Source organism: Lepisosteus oculatus, chromosome 7 (assembly GCF_040954835.1).
Source record: "Lepisosteus oculatus isolate fLepOcu1 chromosome 7, fLepOcu1.hap2, whole genome shotgun sequence".
Taxonomy (NCBI): domain Eukaryota; kingdom Metazoa; phylum Chordata; class Actinopteri; order Semionotiformes; family Lepisosteidae; genus Lepisosteus; species Lepisosteus oculatus.
In genome coordinates, this window is record NC_090702.1 from 40910962 (window position 1) to 40929195 (window position 18234).

An 18234-nucleotide genomic window follows, 5' to 3' on the forward strand; every position below is an offset into this window, starting at 1 on the left:
AGCTGCCTGCTTCAACCATAGCTTCCTTCCATCTGGCATATGAACTTTAAACTCTCCCCCTTCAGTTCTTTAGCCTCCCGTGAGCATCTGTTTCACAATTCTGAATGTTAAATGTAAGGTTAATAACTTTAATGGCCATATACAATTTCTTGTATTAGGAATTTGTCTTTTCGCATACCCCAACTTGCTCTCCATGAGACACACAGACAGGGAGAGAAGCTTGGGGTCAGAGTGCAGGGTCAGCTATTTATACAGCGCTCCTGGAGCAGCTGGGGTTAAGGGCCTTGCTCAGGGGCCCAACGGAGTTGGATTCCTCTGCTGGCCGCGGGATACGAACTGGCAACCTTCCAGCCACAGGCATAGATCCTTAGGCAAAGAGACACCCAGCATTGTTTATGTATGCATGTGATTGTGTTTTGCATATCTTGTCATCTCTTTTTGTTGATGTCTTTTAATATTGTATGTGTTGTGTGTCATCGGTGTTCTCCTGCTGTGCAAAAGCAAATTCCACTAACTATTGTTGCCAATAAAGACTTCAATTAAATTCTGTGCACATGAAATTATTTAGGTTTGCCTCATCAAATGGTTTGAACACTTAAGCAATCATGAATTTTCTATTTTTTCTTAATTATGTTTACTTCTTTTTGCTTTTTTTGTACTATAAATGTATGATGTAGTAATATTAATTGCAGCTTCAAAGTATCATGACTGTTGGTTTTAAAGCAACAAAAGGTGAAACTGCAAAGGATCTGAATATTATGGCAAAGCTCTGCATATACAATAGAGTAACATATACTGTACTATGATCCTCATTAGAATACGTGGACTATAAATGGAGGGATATAATCTATTGTATATGTAATTGCAAGTTCCTTTATACTGAATATAAATATCAATCAAATAAAAGAAAACCAACGGTAACCCTGTAATATGCAACATGTTTGCATTTAATACTAGAGATCTTTAACTGTACCAAATAACAATCTGCATCTCAAACACAAAATTGATGTGATAGTGATGTAGTCATAGTTCATTTCATGCAGTATTTTTCAAGAGTCAGCGCTTTATAGTTTTTCTTTTAATCAGATTTAATGGTGTTTTACATCTACTACAAGAAACTGACTGCTGCACCAGAGCCAAATGAACCCCATATTCATACTGTATTTTAACCAGAAATTACATGTGCTGGGGTATGAGTATTTATTTAAATGATTCAGTTTCCCTGTGGTTTGATGAAAGATGATGAAGTAAATTTGATATGGAAGCCCTGGAGTTCCTGGATACAGTAATGCTCTCCTTCTACTGAATTTGCTTAGTCCACAGAATACCACACCACTGAAGGCTGCCTGTGAATTGCAGGAAGCCTTATTCTTAGAGCCACACTGTGAAACAGATTAATCTCTACTGTGAACTTACTTTGGAGTTTGCATCAATAAATAAACTTGAGGTACAGTTTCGCGAAGAGTAGTCACTTAGAGAATCAGCTTGTAAGTCAATACTTAAAAATACAGTACATCTTGAAGTATGTTCACCCTCAATAAACAAATAGTTAACCATGATTAATTGCATCTCAGTTTGTTTTTTTAGGTCCAGTGTCTATTGCTACGCATTTTCCTATTTTTCAGCTCAGTTCTTTAACGATAGCAATACTCAGTTGTTCCAATTGGAAGCAACGTGTCTCACCGTTATAATCTAGACTTTTCACTAAGGTACTGTACGCATGATGTTGAAGACTGTCCCCACTAATGCTTGTGTTTGGAAAACACCGTTATCCTCATTTAAAAAAATAATATGCTCCAGATTCCATTCCTCAGTTTTTTATTGAGTGTGACTAAATCGCTTGGCAATAAGTCCAGGGGTGGTCATAGAAAACTTAAGAAAACTTACAAATATGCAAGAGACCAAAATAGAGTGCAAAACCAGTGTCCGTTTACTTTGCTCTGGTGCAAGTAAAAATATTTACAAAAGAAAATGGCAAAACTGACGACATAAAATAACCAAACTGTTGTTGTCCAGGGAATTCCTCACCAACAGTTTTTAAGTATAACTGGCCTAAATAAGCCCAGCTGTGTTACCACACACAGAATAAGTTACACTAATTCAAAGACTAACTGCTACCTCATGAGTATCAGATTAAATAACCTAAAATCTGCCCCTGACTTCTCTTAGTAAGGTGGTAAGACAACATTACATCAGAGGTGATTCAGGGTCTGTAACCCAACACAAAATGGCAGAACAGATGTAAGACAAGGACAGCACTATGGATTCCCACAAACACAGCATCAATGGCTACTACCACAAATGTGAATAACAATACTTGTTAATAAGAACAAAAACAAATGCAAAATAAACTGCAAATACAAATGCAAAATTCCCTGCTTTACATGTGTTGATAAATAATGGTGAATTCAGACAATGATGAAGAAAAGATAAGTGAATAATGATTATGAAAGACCTTGTAAAGGACCATTCAACAGCTCTTTTCAAACTCAGGAGTGAATTCTGTAATTGACGTGAAATATGGTATATATACAGTACAGTATCTATACATATGTTGATTGCCATACTTGTTTAGTCAGTTTTCTTTGCACTTGCCTCCTACCAGATACATTGGACCCATACCCTAACTCACTCTCTAAAACATGATTGACTAATTGCTCTTCAATTGTTATGCTCCTGTCTGATTAGAAAACACAAATATCCAATAGTCCTTCAGATAGTTACCATCTGAGAAGATACACTTGACAGTGGTGACGGCCACGGTTTCTGATGCGCCCTATAAAAATGTTTGCCCTTCAGCAGGTGCGTGAGGTACAGTAACTGGAAAACCAACCACCAGGGCTCTGTTGCTGAGTGAGAGATGAATGAGCCACACGGAGCCAGCCTTCGTGAATAAGCCTGAAAAGCTGATGGCTAGCAGATTAAAAAGAAGACTAGACAAGAAGTGACAGCCTGAGCCACTAGAGAAGCAACCAGAAACACTGGAAGTGGAATTTGATGAGAGGAAAGACTTATTATTTTGTGAAAAAATGCACTGACTCCCTTTGTAAAGGTGTGAGTTAATTAAGGGGGTTTTGATCTGTCCAGCTGGAAAGGTTTTCTTGTCTTGCCTGTTTCATTGTAGTGGTGTTGTCATTTTTGGACCAGGTTGTTGATTCTGAATGAGAGGATAACTTGCTGTACTTGTGCTTTCTTGTAGAATGGCTGTGGTGTTGAGTCATTTGGTTGCGGGGTAGCTGCCACTCTGGATAGCTGATATCTGGATCAATCTGCCACACAGTTCTGAATCTGGATCACTGATCAGCATAAATTCTGGGACCTGCTTGAATTGGTGTGTCCAAAAATCAGGATGGTTTCATCACTGTGAGAGTCTCCAGTCTATATTCTTCTAGATTGTATTGATATAGCGAGTTTGAAGGATTTGCCTGGGTTGCATGTGCCCATAAAGTGTAGGTTAGGACTGTGGATTAAGGTCAAGTTTATGGTTGGGGTCTAGGTTAAGAACAGGATTAGTGCTTAAAAATTTTCCTGAATCTGATAGGGATGTTGTCATTGAAAATGGTCTTACTGATGTTGTTCACATGGTGCATGGTTTGGATTCACCCAGTAAAAAACTTTACCAGGCCCTGGGAAAGTCATACTGATGTTGAGAAGAAATTTCCACAAGCTCCTGTCCTAATGATTTTTTGGAAAGATGTATTTTCTCTTTCAGGTGGGTTGTTTTATTTTCTTTGTTATCAGCTGTTTCTAGTATGTACATGACATTTCTAGTACCCGAGAATCAATTACAGTTATCTCCTTCTTTTAGCCAACATTAGGTCCAATGAGAGAGTAGAGCAAGAGGAAGGTTAAAATTCAAAGTTTGCTGTAGTACATAAAAACTTTTTACCTTCATTCAGAATGAAATAGAGATGAAATCTCCAGAAGGCTGCTATAATAAACTGGTCAACACCAACATCATAAATGCCAAAAAGTCACACTGAATATATAAGAGACAATTTATCCAGGCTCTAATTGCTCACCTCCCACCAGGAAACAGGATGAGCCTTCCAGTTTAGAGTTCAACACCATTAGCAGTCTATGATGTGAGACAGATTTGGTGGCGTTACTCAGCTGTGCAAAGGATTGTTTAAGATGAAGGGTGGAGAAGCAGCAGTCTTTGGCCTGGCAAACAGCCACTATTGTGTACATATTTGTAGGAACGGGGTATTGTATGTGCAAATGGTCTTCCAATGTGTGTTTTCAGCTCTGCTTTGCTGTGCAAATTTATTTAACAAAGCATGTTAACATATAGTTTCAGGGAATGCTGTGTGAGTCTGTGTTTACCTATGTGACTGAAAGGTGTCATGATAAACAAGGCGATGGCTGCAGATGAAAAAACCTAGAAATTCCAAAATGTCGATGATCTGAACGTCTTTAATATAACAGTTGCCTTCACTGTGTCTTGAGATCACAGCTCAAGTATTCCACTCACTGGTCACAAAATGTGTTTGATATTTAAAGGAAGCCTCCAGCATTCATTCTAAAATATTCCACATACTGTAACATCATGACGTTTTGAATTAGTGTTTAAGTGTTTTATTTCTCTCGTGAAGTCTTTATTTAGCAGCAAATCTCAACAAATGCCAGAAACGCTTAAAAACAAGGACACAGAATAAAATAACAATTGCTCATTAATCTCGCTCCAAGAAAAATGTTAAGGCATCTAATGCAATTAAAACAAATTGGCTTGTGCTGAAAAACCCTGTGTTCTGTTCTGTTTTAATGAGGAACCCATTGTTTATTTTGTAGCAGACTGTGGTTTCCATACAGATCTGTTTGTCAGTGAAATTTCATTATATTCACTATTATCAAACGATTTTATATTTTTTGGACATTTTAGAAAAATACCATCCTCACATCTGACCTTTTTTAAAATTATATTTATTCTTTACTCCTGGATACACAAATCTGTGAAAATCAGCAATATTGTTATTTATTCAAGCTAATCTTGACTAAAGTAATAATAAATTGGTTGAGCTGCTTTACTTATAACACCAGTTGGTAGGCATTTATTCCAGTTATCATTAATGTGTGTACCATGTGCAAGAAACTGAATGAGAGGGAGATTCTTAGACTATACATGAATATAAAAGGCATGAGAAAGGTTCCAAACAAGAGTATTTGATCAACTTGGTGTTGCCTCTTCTAGAAGACTGCTCCAAAACCTATCATGAGATTCAAGTAGGGATCCGTGTCCGTGTGTGTTGGCTGCAAAGGAACAAGTAAATGTTAAACGTTAATTCCAAGTACGTATACTGTATACATGTTTTTTTTTCCTACTTACAGTATAAGTGTGGAACTAACCATTACTTGGTCCTCATCTGTCTTATCATACCATTTCTCTTAACGGGCCACTCACTGCTAGATCACAACAATATCAGAAATATCAACGGTGATTGCTCCATTATCTAATTAGTATAGTGTAGATATCCTGTGCACTTTATGTTCTGGAGCTGTTGTAATGCGAAAAATAAGTCAGATGCAGTCTCTTCAAGTGGCTTTACTCTCAGGAAACCATGCATTTACTTCCCCCATTCCTAAAACAACCCTTTACCCTCTATACACAAGGAGTGTTTGAGCTTTTTTTGATTTATGATGTGCTTTTTATACACCTCGCATACTGAGTGACAGAAATATTTGGTCCAGCAAAGAGATGTAAAGTGTGACTAATTCAAAACTGTCTAACAAGATATTTTTATGTTGATAAAAGACTGTTAAAAATTAATATACAGTATATAATATGTTACAGTATGTGTACTTAGTAGCTATAATATGTAAAGGATTTTAGTAAAGAACAGATTGGTAAACTCCTTAATCATATGTTTAACCTGTTTAACCTTCACTTTTGTGCCACTTCATTTTCAGTTGTGTCCAGTGATATTAGTTTGTGTCGATTCTCAGGCTTATTAAATTTCCATAAGTCTTTTGTACTACTGTGTTACTCTTTATCACATACTGTACCATTCATTCTGGAGAACATACTGAACTTGCTAATCAGTTCTTTCTAAATAACTCTAAAGAAGAAATAAATCAGTCTCGCATCAGACGTAACATTTAAAAGCAAAATTGATTTATGTAAATGGATCCAATGTAATTTGAAAACCGTTTTAGCAGAAGAGTGCATTTAAGTACACAGCGTTCTGGGAGACCTTCTGGGAAATAAGCAGAGTTCTCTGAACACTGCTCTGTTTCACAGCATGAAATTAAAAATGAAGCGGAATATTCAACTCCCACTGTAGCAAATCTTTGGATACTTAGTATTGTTAGTTTTGTAACCTTCATATACAGTAATATGCAGAAAAAAACATCTAAATACCTTATTATAAAAAGCACACAAACACAACTGAACTGCCAGCAATGTCTTGTAAAACACATATTATAACCCAATGGGGTGAACACCACGATATGTGAATGAGTGCACCAGAAAATTAAATATGCACAAGGTATGCTGAGCAAGCCCACTGTGCTTTTTTTTCTGGGAATTGTGACATTTCCTGGGAGGCTGGAATATGAAGTTAGGTAGTACCATTTATACTGCAAGGTCTGTTAAGGACTTTGTCTGAAAAGTGGAGAAAATAACGGTCCTTCCTTATGGCTAAGTTAAATAATTGACCATTTTCTGTCCATTCGTGGGATATAGAATTTTGGCAGAATGAAAATGTACTGGCTTAATAATAATTAAAAGCCATCTGTTGTGAATATGTTTAAAAGTTGATCTGGTCTTAAACTTCTGATTACTTTTATCAATAGAAAACCTAATTAATTTTAGATTGCAAGGACCTAAGCAGCAAACTCTAAAGCAATGCTTCGGTGCTCAGACAGCAGTAGATCTTTGTAGACCCCTCTAAATGCCAAAAAATAACTCATCTGATCCTTCACTCATCAGAGTGCCCTTTATAGTGCTGAGGGTCATGGGGCATCAGTCTGTCTCAGGGCCAAGGATAAAGGTATCATGTAGAATAGCTATGCAAACATATCCAATATACTGTATCTCTGGGCAGAAGGAGGAAGCCCACACCAACATAGCGAGAACCCTCAGACTGAGCAAGAAAGATGCAAAGCACAGTATCAAACCCTGGATCTGTGAGGCAGCAACAGTAACCACCTCACCGCCATGCTTCCCCTAACTTGATTCATTGAAGTAAATAATTAGTACTGTAGCACTTATGCATGTTGCTCATGTTGCTCTTGTTTCTAGCAAAGTGTAGACCAATGAAAGAAAACCCAGCTCTTTTTCTAAATGCATTATACCCGGGTTGTAATTGTTGTTTGTCCTCACATGAGCAGCGGACATCCAGGAAATGGCACTCTTTCCAAACTTTACACATTCAGTGACCTTAGTGAGAAATCGAAGAGCAGGACTAAATCAGCAATTTGTCTCAGGAATTCTGCCTGCACCGTGTTAATCCATCAGCACAGCACGAGGATCTACAGAGAAATCCAAAAAGATTTAAACTGCAATGGAAGGGGGGAGAGAATCCAAAGAAAACCTGCCAGAGAGATACACAGGGAGTACAGCCAAAAAGAGAACTGAAAGGGAAAAACAGTCAAAGGACCAAGTAATTCAGGCCTTATACCTAAATTCTAGGAATATTCTGAACAAGATACAAGAAACAGATGCTACCATATTATGGTAATGCAATGTAATCTCACTCAATGAATCATGGGCAACCAAGAGTGATCATGATGAATACACCGTTGATATATAGCAGTCTGAAATGAAACAGGAATGAAAGAAACATGGAGGTGGAACAATATACTATACATGAAAACAAACATTCAGGAAATAGAGGTTAAGAATTGAGAGTCCTAGTATCTACAAAACAAAACAATCCAGCGACAGTTAGAAATATTTTACAGATCACAGAAATCATTGTATGTAAAAGAAGTAGTTGTTAATATGGGAGATTTTAACGTTCCTCTCACAGATGAGGAAATTATGCCAGGATCTTAGCAGATGAAACTGAAAAGGTTGACATTGATAACAATGACCATTTTACTCAGTCTGTCTGAATGACGACAAGAAGGAAAGCCTAATCTATTTTTCATTACTCCATCTTGATTGTTTGGAAACACAAAAGCAGAACTGCGATGATAGTACATACAGTACACTATTCTTACACGGGTAAGAGTCCAAAGCAAACATTTACTGTATACAGGAGGTCTACAAAGCAATGAGACAGAGCTTTAAGAGAAGTAGAAAGGGACAGGATAGCTGTGGAATCCATAGCAAACGGACAGCAACAGTTTAAAGAAATTCTCCTTGAAGACTGCCAGTTTTATTCTGAGTGTGAGCAAATAAAAGTCTAGGTAGTTGTGGCCCAAACGACTTAATAAATTCATCCATACATTTTCTAACTACTTTATCCAATTCAGAAGAGTCAGAGTCTATCCTGGCAGGCAGTAAGGTGAAAGGGAGGTACACCGTGGACTAGATGCCAGTCCATCACAGAATACATACAGACACACACACTCCAAAACCAGCACCAATTTTCCCAGATACTAATTATTTACCAGAATGGCTTTGGACTGGCAGGAAACTGGAGCACCCGGTGGAAACCTACATGAACATGGGGAGAACATACAAACTGCATGCAGACAGCAATTCAGGGCCAGAATTGAACCCAGGGCTGGGAGGCAGCAACACTAAACACTGGGCCACTGTACAGTAAATCTATTAAGAAAAAAGTATGGAGAAAGAAAACACATGATAAAAGGATTATCATAATATAATATTATGAAAAAGAACAGGACACAGTTTAAATAAATAATATAATGAACTATAAGTAGAGGTACAAAAACATATTAGAAAAGCCAAGGATAAAGATAAAATAGTTTTTTTCACTGTTACAATAGCAAAAGAACAGTAATGGAGATGATAAAGTGTCTAGGACATAATCGGAAACCTTTCAACCTAACATAAAACAGAACATTTTAATATTATTTCCACTCACCAAGAACTCAACAACATGTACTATTTTGAAAATGTAAACAGAACACTGTGCACAATTGTGGTTACCATGATGATTAACTCATCAAAATCATTTAACTTTCTGTCCTTCTTATCACTTCAGTATTTAACATTTTCAGTAACCTGCATATGTAAGAATAAGGTCCTCAGACCAGTAGCAATTTATCAAAAAAGAATTAGTGCTCTGGAATTAGCCCAGATAAGAGTGAACAGGCAAATTTGAAGACCCAAAGGAATTGCCTACTGTATACTCACAGGCTAAAAGAGCTGCATCTATTCATTTTTGAACAAAGAGGAGTATGAGGTAATTTGGTTAAAATATTCATAATCAAGTTATTATTAACCCAGTGGACTTCTTCAGAGTCAATAGCTGAAACCTGAACTGGAAGAAGTGGAAAGTAGTGCACTTAACATCCAAGAACAGTATGCACGTCCATACTTAAAGGGTTATTGAGTGTAGAACAAACTATCCAGTAATGTTGTCAACACGGGTATTATCACTTCTTTCTGGGAAATGTTTGAATTAGAATCTTGGATAGATTTGCTAATAAAAAAACAAACAATCTCTATGGAACAAATGGCCTCCTCTCATTTGAAACCGTTTTTTACATTGCGTTTCTACCTTACTGGCAGTCTATGGTCAATACAAACACAACAGCACAGTCACGAGAGAAGTTGTTAACTCACAACAGAGGGGTTTACCTGCTACAGTATCTCCCTGATACACCAGGTCGTTCCAAACAAGGTGTACTGAACTAAAGACACAAATAATTACAGACATATACAAGGAATACAGAGGCACAATAGATAGCATTGGTAGAGAAACCAATCCAGAATAAGTAATCATGCTGAGAAACAGGTAATTATTTTGTCTGTGAAATGCTTTGGTGTGTGGAAAACTTTTTTCTGTATTGTTTCTGAATTTGTGACAAGTGTGCAATAAACACAACAGTGCATGACACGTTTTGTAATTCAGTCAGTGCAAGATCTCGTGATGCATGTTACATTGTGTACAGACCAACACCACTAAAATAATATTCACCAATTCACCTGCAGGACACCCTGACTGACAATTGCATGGAATGGTACATTTTGGAACGTCACCTTAATGGTTGGCCAGCGCCATTTCTCATCTGGTAGGCCTTGTTAGGAAACAGGTAGTGTTAACACTCATTCTGGTCCCCCATATGTTACCACAGCAAGACTGGACTCTTCTTGAACACCTTCACAATCATTTACAGTATCTTCTGAGCTTTGTAGGTGACTGTCAAGCGTGGAGGAATAGTGTGGTTATCATATTAAAATATTCAGGACCAGATTTGAATTTGTATCATCTTCTTCTTCATCCTAGTGTTAATCCCGCATCAGCAGGGTCCGCTTGTCGGGACGCCCGTCTCCATTTGGTGGTTTGAACCAAATCTTTGAGCTGACATTGCCATTAAATGCGACCGAGAATACTCCAAGCGGCGCGTCGCTCCGCCTGCCATCAGAGACCTTCACCGTTAGTTCCAACGAATCGTTGTATCCAGCCGGCACCGCGAGGAGGTGGTGATAGGAGTTTGCCGGCTTGAATTTGTATCATCGATAAACGTTTAAATGTTAAAAAAATATAATTCGTTGTGTATGCAATTTGTAGAAAGCTGCAACGGGCATGCAAAATGGATTTCAGTAATTTGAGAACTGGCAAACATTGAGGCCATTTCACCATCTCACTCCTCGGTGCTTTCAGCTTCCTTTCAATGCTCTTGGATTGACAGGAAATAGAATCTAGTTTTACACAATTAGAGTAGGGTTTACGTAACAATTCTGCAAAATACATTTATGGAATTTGCATTATTAGGATCTTTTTGTACAGATGGCAGTCAAGGGGGAATGGATTATTACAAATACTTCAGCCAATATGTGCTTAAAAGTACATTATTTTTCATTAACTACAAATAATCTTTATTCTTGAAGGGCAATGGTACAAAAATGTACAGCAATGATGTGAATTCACAGCTGTGAAAAGTTAATGCACCAAAAGATTAGGCAGAAATACTTAAAATCAGCGGCTCAAAGATTGAAATGGACCTATTGTAGATATAAATCTGGTTTTGGACACCTGTACCGTATTTTTAAAGGATATAGGGTATTTTAAAGGGGTTTATCCGCTGTGCATCTAAATGTGAAATACTGAAAAATTGTGCAACGCCCATCCATCTGATCTGTCGAAGGCTTTTAAGTAGCAGTGTTTAACAAGACTCATTACAAAGAACTCTGTAATGGTTAGCGCAGCAATTTTCAATCAACAGCGTGTTAGACTAGATTCGCTTTGGTTGTCGTGGTACTTAATGGCTTTGCCCTCTAACGTAGGTCAACATCTCCGTTCCAAGAAATGAATAAACAAAGCGGGCTACCCGAAAGTAGGACAACGCAGCTTTCCTGAGAAACGCAGATCTCAGGTCTTCATTTACACTAGGGAGGAAGCGCTCTCCTCAGATTCGTTTAAGCTCTCGGTTAATTACCTTCTATTAAATCTCACGCCTGTGTTTTCCTTGTGCTGCCTCTTTGCACTCTCCTAAGTGAAAAGAAATGAGAGTGGATATTCCACGTGAGCATTTTCTTCTCCTAAATTCGCTAATGGGATTCCCTGGAGAGAAACCAAGGCGCTTCCATCCTGATAGTGCGATGGCGCGCTTTGCTGGCGGTGGTCGGTATTGCACGTCTTCTTTGCTGCCGACTTAAAGCAAGCAGATAACGCTAACTCGCATACTGTACAGTATATCCTTTTTCTCCTTCTAGTCCTTTTAAGGGTAAAAAGGTTGCCATGTGAGTGTGTTCCTAGCGGCAGGCGTTCACTGGGAAAAAACAAACCTCCTATATTTTGTAATACTTACTGGTATGCAAAATAACTTTTTCCTCCCTTCTAAATGTACCATTGATGCTTTGGACTGGCAAGGCCTGCAGGTATGCATATCTGTATTGTGATGTGCTCCAGCACTGTTGTCCTGATGTCCCTCAGACCCACACCAGGAGGCTGACTAGCCCTTCTTTAGCTCACCTTTCATCACACTACACCTTACCTTAGACCACATGTACTGTACAACAGTACCCTTGCCTCAGCTATTACTCTCCATTTGGCCTTCCCTATCTTGTCTTTGCCTCTAATTAAATATGTATCTGCATACAATGTGGTGGATTTACATAATACATGTTTCACAGTTACTCTTAGAAATCATTTCACTGGTATAATACAGGTGGTGGACAAAAAAATGGAAATGACTGACACAGAGTATATTGAAAGCAAGGACTTCCACACAGGTGTGGCTAATGTGTTAATTAAGTAAATAACATCCAAGCATGTCTGACAAGCTCTTCTTTCTTCTCTCTCCGACCTTCATGGATTCAATCCTAGTCACCTGTCCAAACCTGCACAGTGCAACTCCCTTGACAATAGAAAACTCCCCCACGCCTAAAGACCACGTCATTTACTATAGGAGAGTCACAGTGTCTATTTTTCAGAAGGGGTGATGACACGTCTGTAACTCATTCAGCGCACTGAGCCCTGTAACATGTTCTTAGGGCCATATATAAAATGCTGATAGACCTTAGTAACACTGAAAGATGGATAATATTGAGGCGGGGTTGACAGGAGCTTCTGTTAACAAGACAGCTCAACTTACCAATCAGGAGCAGCAATATTTAAGGTGATGTCAGCGTGGTACTGTAAGGTACAGACATCAGCAGCAAAGGGTGACAGTGTGGAGTATCTAGGTTCATGGTATCTGTGCATTCATTCAAAGTGTGAAGCAAAGAAGCTGAACAACTGCAGGCCAATTGACAGCGCAAGCAGGCAGTTTCATCTTAAACAGTCCACCGAGAGCTCCTGGGATACCACAGTCGGGCTAAAGGTGTGTGAGTCTTGCGCTGCAAAGAGCACAATCAAAATGTTCCAGAGCAGTGGAGAAAAGCGAGATGGTCCGATGAACCATTCTGCACTGTGTTCTTGACAGACAAGCGAGTAAGGTACAAGAAAGGAGCCAGCCTAAAAAACTAAAGCCTTGAGTGCTTGGTTCCAGCAGTTCTGGTGGGTTTTAGTGATTCTGTAATGTTGTGGGGTGCATTCTCCTTGCATGGTTTGGGTACACTCTACTAATTAATGGTGCTGAGTGATCATCTTTACCCCATGTTTCAGCATCTCCTTTCTGCTGGGAGGGGTGACGATGCCCCCGCAAATGAACTCATATAGTTTCCCTGTGATTAAACCCATTTTAGTATTTGTCTATTGGAAAAGATTTCTCAGTGATTCACACTTAATGTGTAGAGGTATTTTTTTTTTCAGTCTTACAATTCAAATTAGATGCTTAGAATAGGTACATTGGAAGTATTGTATATCATGTTTTGGAAAATTTAACATTTTAACCACCAGATCTTTGTCAAAAAGATTATCTCTATTCTTTCCCCTGTGACAACCTAAACAGATGCACTGTATTAGATATGTCTAAAATTCTGAAAAACGTTTGGCTAGTCATATATTAATGCATTAAATGGAGAATAATTGCAGGGATTGAACTAGCAAACTTTGAGGCTCTTTAACCTTTGCAGTGAACATTTTAAAGCAAATATCTTGCATTTGTTTCTTATTTGAACCTCAATCAAGTTCCTCACTGCACAGCCTGGACTTCCTGGCACAGTAACTGGATGCTGCATGTTGAGGGGATCTCTCGGGGTGGAGCGCTGGCTCTGTGGCTAAGGATCTGTGCCTGTGACTGGAAGGTTGCTGGTTCAAATCCTGCGGCCAGCAGAGGAATCCTACTCTGTTGGACTTCTGAGCAAGGCCCTTAACCCTAACTGCTCCAGGGGTGCCGTACAATGGCAGACCCTGTGCTCTGACCCCAAGCTTCTCTCCCTGTCTGTGTCTCCATGGAGAAAAGCTGGGGTATGTGAAAAGATGCATTCCTAATGCAAGAAAATGTATAGGGCTAATAAAGAAACATTATCATTATCATGAAATGCAAAAGGAGCGTGGATATCTGCCACCTCTGGCTTTCACTGTGTTGTACTATTCAGCCTTCACCAGAAGATGGCAGTAAACGTACTGGTTTACATCATTTAATGCAATATTCCTCTCCTAGCTCCTCCCATATATTGCCAGAACAGAGTGTTTCACATCCCCCCTTTTTTCAATTCCCCAAATAGAACCAAAGGGAAGAATGACCCTAAATACACACCCACATATATGCATAATAGTAGCATCTCTAACAGAAACATGAAAGGATAATTGACCACAACCAAGTAGCAGTGGAACTAGTCACTGCATGAGCTCATACAGAAACAACAAGTGCAAAGTATTCCATACAAGTGACAGAAGCATAAACTATAAATATAAAATGATGAAAAATCCCTATAAAATCACGTGTTTACAGTGACTTTTTGATCCCTAGACAATTTAAACTACACAGTTAAAACTGCATAATTTAAATGGAGAATTTTAAGTGCTCTATTTTCTAGTAAGACTTTTTGTAACTATAAACAACCCCTTTGAAACTGGTTCAAAGGACTTTTTTATGGTCAACATTTAAAAAGAACAACTGTACACAAGTGGAGACTGTGAAAAGACACAATGGAAACAAGCAGAATAGTACACTTGAAACTAGGAAGAGGAGACACCTGTTTTACACAAAAGGATGTGGGAGTCTGAAACATGGTTGTCAGCCATGGTGAAACACGGTAGTCAAAGATAATTGTAATGCTGCTAAGGGTTGTATAGTTGATGGGCAGTATTTTCCTGTGCACTTCATGGATTTTTTAAGGTTTTAACTGTACCAAGATAGCCACATAATGAAACTGGAATACAAAATGGAGGCATGACTTAATGCATGGAACAGGGCACAGGTGCCTACTCTTTTCCAGACAATATAAGTCAAATGCCGATTTCTTCGAGAGAGAATCTACTATGAATTGAAAAAGTTGTGAACTGTGGTGGAAGCTGCCAGACAATTATTTATTTATTTTAGCGAGAGCTAATTAGAGGAGTTGTGGTAGCTCTAATGTCAAGGGTGTCTACCTCCTGACTGGAAGGTCCTGGGTTCAATCCCAGGTAGAGGCATGTGATGTAGCTTGCTCTAGTTCCTTTCAGACAGCTCCCAGGTCCACTCAACCTGCTTTCCAAATGAGTACGGGGGGTTAATCCTTCTGGGGGAAATAGGGTGGCCAAAGCATGATGCTGACCACATCACCTCCACTTCCAGTGTTGGATAGCCAAGAAAAATGGTGGCCCTTGGCCCCCATTCCCAATGGGCCTTTATGGCCTGAAAAGGGACCTACAGTTCCTACCCATGAATAATTGAGGTAGATGCTTGATTCATGAGTTAAGACTTACTTTGGTTTATTATTTTATTTGTTGTTTAAAATAAAATATGCCATGGGTGTGTTTTGTCTTGTGACCTGCTTTTGACGTAATTCATTTGATGACCGCCCCTCAGTGGTATCACATAATACACTGGCTTTTTAAAAAACGTTCTGGATAAGAATCTTGGATCAGTTAGCTACATGTCACGGATCTCACTAATCAGACACAAGCCCACAAAAGCCGACACACGGATCTCACTAATCAGTCACAAGCCCAGGCAACTTCCCACAAACACCGACGCACAACCTAATTACCCAACCATGTCCCTCATCCTGCATCACTCCACGCCTCTCAACATTCACTACTTAAGGGCTACTCACCTACACTCCCACACTTAGTATTGAGTTAACCCTCACCGAGTTACCTTTACTTCGACTTTTCCATCTAAGAAATCCATTGTCCTGTGCTTTTGGCTTTTTGACCCACACTTGACCTCAACCACGAATACTGTCTACGTGACTTGGGGAAGTAAACCTGGCTCCGCTCACTAAAACCTCTCCACATTATTTTTAAGCATTTTATCATAAATTTAATGTATAAGCTAATGAGTACGATTCATTCTTTGTCTATCCCACATGGTTAGGATGATTATCTTTCATGAACCCAAAGGTGAGTGATCAGATCAATATGGGACCTGTACACTCTCTGGCAGGTTGAGCAAGTGTTAGTATGGTCATGGTGATCTCTCTTTAATGATCTTTCTTTGCTACCTTCATCTGACACCTTTGTGCCTCAAAGTCCTGAGCTCTTCCCCAGATATTATTCCTCCATCTGGTCCAGTCAAGAGCTATAATCTCAAGGTGATGAAAAAGGGTTTCTTCTTCTTTGATTTTAGCATATCATTTCAATCCATCAATGAATCACACTGATGGAGATTTGTGCGTTCTGAATGTTAAGTCTAAGTCCCATCATCTCCTAAGTTCTGGTAAATGTGTTGACAATTGTCTGGAGATCCATTTCTATCAAGATACATACTGCAGTATCATCAGTATAGTGGAGCACAATAACAGAAGCTGGGGTGGTTTTAGCTTTGGACCAGAATGGTTGGAGATTTAATAATTTACCATTGGAGCATGCCATTTAGAATATATTGAAAATTGAGCTGGCACTGCCTTCTTTTGGACTTCTTTTTGTATTTCAAAGGTCTCTATAATGAAATCCATTAGTGAGGCTTACTGCATTCACAACATCTTGATGCATAATAATACTATAGCTACCCATCTGAACTATATACAGTACAGTAATATCGTTGACAGTGAATTCTTCAAACTGCATCTTCTGAAGGACATTGATTGCCTTCATTTACTTAGGATTTTAACAGGTCTTTGAGCGCTGGGACAGGAAGCAGTTCTTGTAGATGTGAAAAAACTACAGATATTGATTAATTTCCTTTGTACTGCTTGTTCTTTGTAACATAAGATTTCCATTGAACCTCTGTCTCTGCTTGTTGGAGGGATAGCTTTTTATGGTATAATGTTGAGATTTCAGGCATTGGAGATATTTGCCTAGAGGTTGTCCCATGTGGTACTGTATGTACACTTCTGTTCCTGTTTGAGACTTCTGATCTTTTCCCTAATGCGTTCTTAAAAACATTCTCTTTTGGTCGGATTCATTATTTTCAATGGTCTTTGCTTCTTCTGTTGGAAATGTTTGAGAGTCAGTTGCTACACATAACTGAACAGATGAGATGGTGATCTGTCCAGCAGCTCTTATTTCATATCTTGTAATGGTATCATACACTTCAGCTTTCAGTTACTGTAGGTATTGAATGGCTTATGAGAGAAGAGAAATTACATGTAAATTTCTTCTGATGAAAAGGCATACTTGACTTTTCTAAAAGTAATTCCCTCCAAATAGAAACATTAGGTGGCTAAGTAGTGTATCAATGAGACATATGGTGTTTAATAAAATAATTCTGTGACGGGTGAAGGATACCTACAACTGCTTGTATACCTCTGTTATTTAGGTCCCCAAGTTCTACTTCTTGGTTTTCCACAACAGACAGGAACTTCAAGCCATAAAGTCAGTATCTTGCTGACTGCAAAGCATTTTGTACTTCAAAAACACATGGGTGTGGAATTATATTAGAAATTTTGATCAGTCCCATGTACGGATAGGAAAATGTTACTCAGCACTTTCTGTTGCTGTTGCAAAGCATTTCAGGCAACACGTGGAGTGCATGAGCCAGCACTATCCTTTTGCAGTATAACACACAAGCCGAGAAGGTCCCTGGATAAAGAAGGTTGTATGTCTTCTGTCACTTTTAGAATTGTTACCAAGATCAGGAAAGTCACCAAACCTGTCCCTCTCTACAATGCTAGAGTATAGTATTCATTAATTCATTAATTCATTAATGACACACACACTACTGACCAATATTGTAGTGCACATTCAGTACTGTACATTAGTTCAGGTGGGTAGCTGCGTCAGCATGCGGAAGCTGCAAAGGAATAAGAAATAGGTTTATTCCATGCTGAAAAAAAAGAAGAAAGAGAACAAAATGTTTCGGTTGTGAAGCCTTCTTCAGGCCGTGGAGCCTTCTTCAGGTGTGAGCACCTGAAGAAGGCTCCATGGCCGAAACGTTGTGTTCTCTTTCTTCTTTTCTTTCAGCATGGAATAAACCTATTACTTGTTCCTTTACTGTACATTATACTTGTACATTGTGAGTGGTCATTACCCCTGGGTGTCACAGAACAAGAGGTACAGTACCAGCATGGTGAGGACTGGTTGTGACTATTCCTGTTAACTCTCTGTAAGCAGGCTAGACATGGAGCAGAGCACTCCCAATAAAACCTCTTCGGTCCTTGAACCCTGTAATTAAACAGAAGCA

At 38.9% G+C, this 18234-nt stretch overlaps 1 long non-coding RNA gene across 1 annotated transcript in view; it reads right to left on the bottom strand.

Annotated features, from left to right (window-relative positions):
* LOC107078008 (uncharacterized) overlaps positions 1-18234 on the bottom strand; it is a 36824-nt gene that overhangs the window by 17219 nt on the left and 1371 nt on the right. The window lies entirely within an intron of this gene.